The sequence below is a fragment of the Fulmarus glacialis genome, unplaced genomic scaffold, assembly GCF_000690835.1.
Source record: "Fulmarus glacialis isolate BGI_N327 unplaced genomic scaffold, ASM69083v1 scaffold14432, whole genome shotgun sequence".
NCBI classification, from domain to species: domain Eukaryota; kingdom Metazoa; phylum Chordata; class Aves; order Procellariiformes; family Procellariidae; genus Fulmarus; species Fulmarus glacialis.
The window spans coordinates 29,299-39,415 of record NW_009198538.1 but is presented as its reverse complement, the minus strand read 5'-3'; positions in this window follow the sequence as shown (position 1 = coordinate 39,415).

Genomic DNA, 10,117 nt, shown 5'->3' with positions numbered 1-10,117 from the left:
ACCGAAGGGGCCTGGGGCTGCCAGGGGACCACAGCTCCTCGGGCAGAGCAGAGGTCCTTCTTGTAAGCAAGACCTTTGCCACCAGATTCTTCTGATACCATTTCTGTTCTTTATTGGGCATATTAGCTTGGACCAGAGGCTTTCTAATAAAAATTATTCCAAAATATTATTCTAATAAATAAAATGTGAAATACTTATTTAAAAATCTAAAATAGTCTAATAAAAATTATTCAAAAAATTGCATGTACAATTCTGAATGCTTTAGTTTGGGGGAGGAGGGGATGACCCGGAACAACAACAACAGCAATAAACACCTCTTAATAGTTCAAGACTCCTGGGGGAACAGAACTTAGCAAAAAGATGTATTTTAAAAAAAAAAAGAAGACATTTTCTCAGAGCAGATGCTTCTGTGTACTTCCTACTGTTTCTGTTGCCCTAAGCCACATGTACCTCTGGGGCAATGGGGTCAACTGCTCATAAAGATACCTGAAAGTATGGGTGTGGATTTCACACTTCCTATCCACTTTCTGTCTGGTTTTGGAGTAGGTGGAAGAGAAGTGGCAACCGTTTGCAAGATCTCTGTTATTTGCGTAACTTTTGCTTTGTTCTACTTTGTTACTGAACATTGTTAGATCTACTTGTTTTTGCTGGCAGGATTTTCATGCTGTAGATGGAGTATTTGCATCATGCTGAGAAATACAGATTTGTCTCTGGAAAATCTGCAGCCATAAAACTTTTGACTACAGTGATGTGACTATTAGATGATGTTTAGCTGGCAGGGCCAGCCCTGTTCCCTTTCTGCAGGCGGAGGGAGGTGGATTTTTAAAGGAATTAAAAGGGCAGAGATTTACACGGGCAGTTTTAGACAGAGGAATTCACGGACCCTATAAGCAGACCCAGCTGAGATAGGAGGGATGAGCTGTGATGGAAATAACTATGTTAAACCCTGCAAGGGTAGGGTGATTTTTTTTTCTTTTTTTTTTTTCCCTTTCCTTCCCTTCCCTCCATACTGCTAAATAAAAATATACTATTTGTGCTTGTATGACAAGTCAGCTTCCACTCACCTATCCCATGTCCATGAGGGGTTTGAGCTGCAGTCTATAACACTGGGGGTGTGCAGTCTGAGGCCTCCGGAACCTGGGTGAGAGGTGCCTGAGAGGAGAGACCTTCTCTGGAGAACATGCCTGAAGAACGAGTGGGAGCCATTCGGGGTGCTGTTTTAATCCGAGACTCAATGTGCATGTAGCTGGGGGGTTTCAGAGCCAGCACATCGGAGAATGATCCACGCACACTGCAACCAGTGCAGGGAGCCCCAGAAATGACACAGAGGTCTGCAAGGGAGAAGCAGAGGGTCGGGTCAGGCATGTAGTTGAGGCTCAGCCCAAGGACGTCCCTGCCTCAATTTACATCCTTTTACTTTTCAACAGCAGATTATATACATTGTGCCCAGGTGGTTGCACATCAAACAATTCAATGTTGTCGTAACTGGAGCGAGGGGCGCTGTGCCCTCGTGGTCGTCAGCGGGGGCGGGATGTTCGCTTCGTGAACTGGGGCTGGATCGCGTGCACCGTGGCTCCTCGACAATCTTCCCAGTCTTGTGGAGGCCCCCGATGTCGGAGAAAAAATGGTGCTGACATCTTCTGGTTATTATTCAGATGTTAATGCACTAGTAATACATAATGTCCTTTCTGAATGATAGACAAATGGTCCAGCAGCTCGCAGCATTGCCAAACACGCTGTGGAAGGTTTAGCTTCTCTTCTCCTTTCTGGTCTTCTCTGGTGGCATCTCCAGCTATAACTTGGTTTCCTCATTTGCTGGCTTTTTCTGAATTAAGGCAATAATGCTGAATTTACTGTAGTTTGTGATATTTTCATATCCGTGCACACGAGTTCCTTGAACAACCAGGGTTTTCCAAGAATCTTAAAAATATTTACTTCTTTGCTCACAAGGGTTGAAACCTTGAGAGTGTGTGTATGTGTGTGTGTATTTATGTCTGTGTCTCATTAGCCTCTTGAAATACTCAGTTGAAAGAACTTTGTAGACTGCTAGTGACAAAAATTATGTTATGGATTTGGCTCATTTCCATGCCAACAATTTAATACATCCATACATGTCCTGGATGTCAGGTATGCTTCTCAAAAACCATTCAAAAGCGACATGCCAGTTTACGTACTGGAGAATTACATTCTTGGGGCAGTCCTGAGTATTTCCCAATGGGCATCTGCAGGAGAAAGTATATTTATGTAAAGCGAGAGGGACTTATCAGACCTGTGCAGATTTGATTTTGAGAATGAAGTGGCACATAAGATAGAGCTGAAGCTGTAGAAAAGCACTAGCTTTAAAAAAAAAAGAAAAAAAAATCCTAAACTAGTTGCATTCCTTCTAAATTAAAAGCAGCTGAAATGTAATTAAACTTATGCTGTGATGCCACCTACGGGATTTCTGTGGGGAACACAACCCTGGCCACAGTGCTTATTTTTTTAATCTTAGGGTTGAAGTTTTGTTTTAAAACCACAAGAGCATGATGTCCCCCTCAGGCTATCAAAATAAACGTTTCCCACACTGTACCTAGCTATTTCTGTATTTAATTCAAGGAAAGTTACATTCCTTCTCAGAAACTTTGGTATACTGCCTTCAGCAATTACAAATCTGAGCCAAACACCTCATACAACTTATGAACCGCTTTCCGTTCCTGTTACAGTCCACAGAAGCGTTTCGAAAAAGACCCTTAGCACATACTAGATCTGTCTTGTAAAAAAATCATCGAAGTAATACAATCTGCGAAAAATCTTTTGAGTTACTGAAGATATAACAGCAGTGATTTTGAACCTGTGAAATTGATACATGTGTTGGAGAGTACAGTTTTCTGTATTAAAAGATTAGCATTTTGAAGCCATAAATAAAAACGAACTTTAAAAAATAAATCCAAAACTTTAACACAAATAGTCCAGAATGAACATCCTAAACCCTAGACAAGGGATCTGGGTGTTAAACGTTCAAAGTAGATACATCTGGGTTATGGCTGTGAGTCTTTCACTAACCTGTGAATTTGGGGCAAGACCTTTCATTTCACAATGCAGGAAAGGCCATACTATATGAGGAAAAATATGTACCTTTGAGAAATATGTAGTATGTATATAATACATTTTCAATTCACTTGACTCTTTTCAACACAGAACTATTGTTACTAAATTGTGGCTTGAATTCCCCAATACACAGAGCTTTTGTTCAAGTCAAGAGGGCTGCTGGATGTTTAGCCACTTTTATTCTGACAGGTAGGGACTGGACAAATTCAACCTTCTTGCTGAGTTAGTGCCCTTTTTTTTCTAAGGTGTCAAATACCTGCCACAGCACAGTGCTGTGGGTTGGATGCACAAAGTAAAACATTTCAAAGATCTTTGATACTTGTTACGTGATACGCTTTGCTGCACTGGAATTGTTGATCTGGAATGAACTTGCAAAGAGAAAATACGGCATGGATTAGAGCTTCAAACACTGGAAATAGCCGCATTTTTAAAACACAAAATAAGCGAGGAGACCAGCAAAATGGTTAGCATGTATAGTGCTACTTTTCAGTTACTCAAAGCTTTATTACAGAATCACGGAATGGTTGAGGTGGGAAGAGACTTCTTAAGATCATCTAATCCAACCCCCTGCTCAAAGGAGAGCCACCTAGAGCCCAGAACTGTGTCCAATCATGTGTTGAATATCTTCAAGGATGGAAGATATATTCAGCCTCTCTGGGCAACCTGTGCCAGCGTTTGGTCAGTCTCACAGTAAAAGTGTTTTCTTGCGTTCAGATGGAATTTGAGGTTTCTCATTTGTGCCCATGGCCTCTTGTCCTATCAGCAGGCTCTGCTGAGACGAGCCTGGCCCCTGCTTCTCCATTCCCTCCCTTCAGGCATCCATACACATTGATGTGATGCCCCCACCCCAAGCCCTCTCTTCTCCAGGCTGAACAGCCCCCACTCTCTCAGGCTTTCCTCATATGTGAGATGCTCCAGCCCCTTCATCACACTGACATCTGCCATCTCCTTCCATGCTTGTGCGTGCAACCCCTCCAAGGCCCACGGTCTTACGTATGTCCACAGTGTTTAAATGCGCCCAGACCAGGTCCTCCTCCGCTAAGGAGGAGCCCATCTTCCCTGCTACAGACCTCCCCTCTGGTCTCAGGCACCAGGGATTTCTGAAGCCCAGTCTTACCAGTAAAGCCTGAGGCGAAGGCGGCCTTGAGTACCTCAGCCTTGTCTGTGTCCCGTGTCACCAGCCCCCCTGCTGCATTTCGCAGAGGGGCCACGTTTTCCCTTGTCTTCCTTTTGCTCTTTATGTACTTGGAGAAACTTTTTTGGCTGCCCTTCACATCCCTTGCCAGATTATGAATGTGTCCTTGGAAAACTGGCATCTATCAATAATAATGTAATTAAAAGTCTATTGCAGTATGCAGTAAAACTTTATCAAAGATCATCAGCAGCTGCACGTGCATTTACTAAGAATAATTGTTCCTGCTATGGTCTGGTATGAAACGTCTACTCTGCTGTTAAAAATCAGAGTATCACAGGATGACAGAGTTGCTACATGCATGCTGCCAATGCCTTTATCTTCATCTGGATCAGTTCATGTTTGACTGTACAAAGGAAACTCAGGTGAGTTTCCAAAGTGCTGTACAAAGGAAACTCAGGTGAACAGTTGTCGTGGTTTAACCTGGCAGGCAGCCAAATACCATGCAGCTGCTCGCTCACTCCCCCCCGCTGGTGGGGTGGGGAGAGAATCGGAAGGGTGAGAGTGAGAAAAACTCGTGGGTTGACATAAAGGCAGTTTAATAGAACAGAAAAGGGAAAATAATAATAATAATAATGATAGAATATACAAAATGAGTGACGCACAATGCAATTGCTCACCACCTGCACTGACCGATAACCAGGTAGCGATCGGTACTTCCTGGATCACGCCTACCATTCATATACTGAACATGACGTCACATGGTATGGAATACCCCATTGGCCAGCTGGGCTGGCTGTCCTGATTATGTTCCCTCCCATCTTGTGTACCTAGCTCAGTCAGTAGGCATGGGAGCTGTCCTTGGACTAGGAGGGCGCTTAGCAACAACTGAAAACATCAGTGTGTTATCAACATTCTCCTCATACTAAATCCAAAACACAGCACTAGGAAGAAATTTAACCCTATCCCAGCCGAAACCAGGACAACAGTCCAGTTTTGGAAATTTATTATGGCATTGAGAACAAGTACTGAATAATTAGTTCATTTCCAGAGTTTGTTCCACTGATGTTAACTCAGTCTGCTTATTAATGTGGGTATTTTTTGTTTTATTTTATTTACTTGTTGAGTGCAAGTGTGAGTGTGCTGCTTCTAACTGCGTAACAGAAAATGAATATGAGGTATAATGGATCATGAGTTACACCATCAGAGCAGGAAGGGTCACAGTAAAGGTAACATTTTGTGCTTCAAGCAATGCTTCTGTACTACACATATCCTTGATGCAGTAACAATGATATGAAAAGTTCAAAGAGAATTTCTGAGTCTCTGGCCCTTGCCCACACCCATGTTGTTTGCCTCTGAAGTTTTTTAAACACTTGCCAAGAGAAACTTCTCCCCATGAACATGATGGATGCATATTACCGGATTGTAATCAGGCCCTTGCATATTTTTGAGTACGCTTAAACCTGGCTAAAAAATCGTTCTAAGAATAATGAAATGCATCCTGGTTACGTGTACCACTGTTGAGGAGACACCTCGTGCTGTTCCTTAGGTCAATGAGAGCAGCTCTCCTCTGACCAGACAGGCATTCCGAGAGTGCAGTCTTTCTTACCCTACAACACATATTTAAAATGTATCAGATGACTCATCATGGAGTAACATAATTCAGTATCGTTACAATCAAGACTGTGTTAGCTGTTTCGGCATCACAACTAACTAACCTGGGAGACTTGTAACTTAGCTCCCCATGGCGCGCCACAACTTGCCTGTCCTGTTACTTCAGCTACAAACTTCTGTGGCTGTCACCAGCGCTGCCTCGCTCTTCTGTCTCCCAGAGCAGGGCTGAGAAGTCTGTGCTTGAGCTTGCTGGTGATGGCACATCCCCATTACATCACATATGGATGGAAATAGTTTCCACCGCTCTTTTCTGTTAGCCTTTGTAATAAGCATTCTGTTATATGGTTTCATTCCTCTGACTCTTTCTGCCTGTACAGTTTCTCCTGTTGCAACCTTCTGAAGCTAGAAAGGCAATATTTCATAATTAATACATTTTGTGATATGATTAGAGATCATAATTTCATGAAGAACTAAACATGGGTGAGATGATTGTGATTGGGATATTTAGACAGAGTCACAACTCTATATACCCTGTTAATACCATGGTGGTCGTTCGCTGTAAAATAATGAGAGCAAACCTTGTGCTACACAGAAGTAGTAGGTATTTGTTACTGTGATAACATGTTTTAAATAATACATTACGAATTGCTAGCTGGATTGAGATAAACACTGGAAGAGAGTTTGGATAGCTAACTGAATTCCTTTTTTTTTACAGTGTATCATAAGCAGGGGAAGTCTACATCTGGCATCAGAACTCAAACAGAAAGTTGCGAAACCACGGCAGTTGTTTCATTTGGAGGAAAAAAAAACCCTAAAAAAACCCAAAAGACTTGGAGAACTTAATTCGTGACTTGCAATGTGGGATTCAACAGCGGAATATGCCGTGCCACGCAATGACAGATACTCTAGCAATGCTCACACACAAGCTTACATTGCAGTTTGGAGGTAAGAGGTATTTTACTTTTAGCTAAATATTCTGCAATTTTCAAATTAATTTAATGGGACACAGGAAGAGAGCTGTTGTGGTAATAAAACACTTCTATACGCACTTAGTGTGCACCCAGTTAAAAAGGTAGTGCTCATACATGCCAGATACACAGGGGATATCCATTATTTATACTGTAACATCAGGTTAGTTAATTCATGTAAGACAAAGTAATGAAGCACACACAGTTTTATTGTCATCAGAGGAGTGCACTCTGCTGAAGAGGACATCAAAAACTTATTTCTGATTTTAGAGGACAGGTTTTTCTAAATTGCTGTAAACATCACATAGACCAAGTTTTTTGTAATTTCTTAAGTGCTGTGTAAGAAAGGTTCGTTTGTACTGGCAAGTAAATGTTCAAGTCACAGCTACTGCAACTCATGGAAAAAAACCCCAAAAATAAGCTGGAAATGATGGTGGGGAGCTACGCGATGATAGAAATTGTGGAAAGATTCCACGAATATGGAAAAAGAGAGATCCATCTATATTCATATTCTTAAAATGACTGTAACTAACCCTCTGAGCAACTCTCTAAACTTTTCCAGCTGTGCCCATAGTCTTTGCTGCAACAAAGCACACAGCAACAAGGAGGAGCGATTAAGGGACATGGCATATAATTTACTTTTACATAGTGCCTTATGTTAACCATAAGCTGAAGAAATAATCAGCAATTCCAACTAACATTTTTCTTTTGGGGAGTAAAAAAAAAAACAACCTTAGAAAATTCAGTTATAAAAGCTTTGTAAATGCCAACTTACGGTTTTGTGGTGGTATCCTGTGCCTTTAGGAAAATCAAGTTTCAATCAAATGAGATTTATGACAACAGGGAATCTAAACTTACTGGTTTTCCATTGCACAGAGAAGGCCACATCTGATAATTTTTTAATACGTTATTCTATCTAACATTATAGTTACTTCACCAGACACTACCAATTTCCGTGCTGAGAACTGCAGAGGGTGCTACTATTATTGATAAAACCTGTGTAGCATAGCACTGGAATTAAGGATCCATGTTGCCTTAGATCGTACTTAGAAGCATTCAGCAATCAAAGACACACATCCTCTCCATATTGCTTGGGAAAGTTAAAACCTAAGTTACTTTGTCTTCATGACTATTCTAACCTGACTTAGCTAAACTAAGTTAAAAATACCATAGCTTTATTTTTTTTCTAGTTTTGAAGTGTGTATTTGCATTTCTCACATCTTCTTCTTTGACTCGTCTGGGTCTTGAGTGAGCTCTTGAAGCGGTGGTTCAGGGACACAGTAAGTCCAGCATTACAGATCTGAGCAGCGCTACAGCCATGAGCTGCCAGTCCAGAGTTTACCTTGTCACTTCAAATCTGTTAAAAAAGCAAAATGCACAACCTGACAGATTTAACATATGCACAGAGAATGTGTTTATAACAGCATTTGTTTTCCAGCATAAAAACCAGACAGGCTGCTCACTGGATCTTGTGTTCTGGCCAAGTCGGGAGCACGTAGTCACGTGCTTACTTCTGATCTGGATGAAGTTAGCACTCAGATGAGCTGGTAGTGCACACAGCCGTTGCTAATGACAATACAACCACAGCCTCACTGGCAACAGCTCAGTTTCTGCAAGGAATTAATGGCTGCAAATATTTAAACTTACTTTCTCATCCCAGAGGAACTGAACTTCTGCTGGTGGTCGGTGGTTGATAGCTGCTCCTGACTAACATCGGCACTTGCACTGGTACTTGAAGCTGCTCTTATTGCCCTGACCAGGAAGGACCAGAGTGTTGCTAACTCAGAGGAAAATGAACTGCTGCTGATGGGTGCGTTTTAGAATGCTACAATCCAGAGACTTTTTTTAACCTTTTTGCACACTTACAGCTAGGCAACACTTGTATAAATTATGTAACAAATCAAACAGTTTGATCCTGCATCTTTGATTGCCATTTGTACTTGAAATCCAAACTTAAAAGTATTAACTCCCAAAATTTGGATTCTTTGCTAAAATAAATTGCTCAATTCTCTAAAATGGCCAAATGTGCTCTTCTTGAAGAGGCTGATACAGAGCCTGATACAGGGCACTGTGAGATAAATATATTTATACACATATACATGTATATATCTCTGTGTATATAGGTGTATGTATGTATATATGTGCATGTGAATATATCTTTATATATATTTACTGATGTTACTCCTGCTGCTGCAGTTCAAAAATTGATTAAAAGGTAAATTTGTACACCAAACAGTAATAATAAGCCATCCACTCATTCCACTGTCAGCAAACAGTGCAGAATTGTAGATCACCGACTTGAAGAGCAGGCTTTAATTTGAAACCTACCACACTAGCACTGGTGAGAAGGCTTTGCAAAAAAACTCCTGTTCTGCTGTATATCCTAACCTGCTAATTAAATCATTTAACCCTCTAGGATTATTCAGAAGTGCTTTAGACGAATGCTAGCTTAGAAGGAGAATCAGAACTGAAAAAACAGATTGAAAACCTTTGCATATATTGCAGCTGATGCCGAGATCCAAGCACCAAGAAGTAAACTGAGAAACCTTGCCAAATACAACAGAAAGCATTTGCCAAAACACAAGGGTGGCTCTTTACAGCAAGAATCTATAGGATTATTAAGTACTGTCAGAGTTACAGAACCGCCAACACCCTTTGGCTCATGTTACTTTCCTTACTGGACCTGGCCAAATGAAGCAGAAACCAGCTTTGAGGAAAGCAAATCAGGGAATACTTTGGGGGAAGAATAGGTTTATTCTGTTTTAAGAATGGACTGAGATCTGATTAACAGGTTAATCTGTTAATAAAACAACTTGGAAAGTAATTTATAGGTTCATAGATATGTATACCTATATATAATAGAATCATAGAATAGAATCATAGAATCATTAAGGTTGGAAAAGACCTCTTAGATCATCGAGTCCAACGGTCAGCCCACCACCACCATGCCCACTAAACCATGTTCCTAAGCGCCTCATCTAAATAAATACCTCCGGGGGTGGGGACTCAACCACTTCCCTGGGCAGCCTGTTCCAATGCTCGATAACCCTTTCAGTGAAGACATTCTTCCTAATATTCAATCTAAACCTCCCCTGGCACAACTTGAGGCCATTTCCTCTTGTCCTATCGCTAGTTACTTGGCAGAAGAGACCAACGCCCACCTCACCACAACCTCCTTTCAAGTAGTTGTAGAGAGCGATGAGGTCTCTCCTCAGCCTCCTCTTCTCCAGGCTAAACAGTCCCAGTTCCCTCAGCCGCTCCTCATAAGACTTGTTCTCTGGACCCTTCACCAGCTTCGTTGCCCTTCTCTGGACAC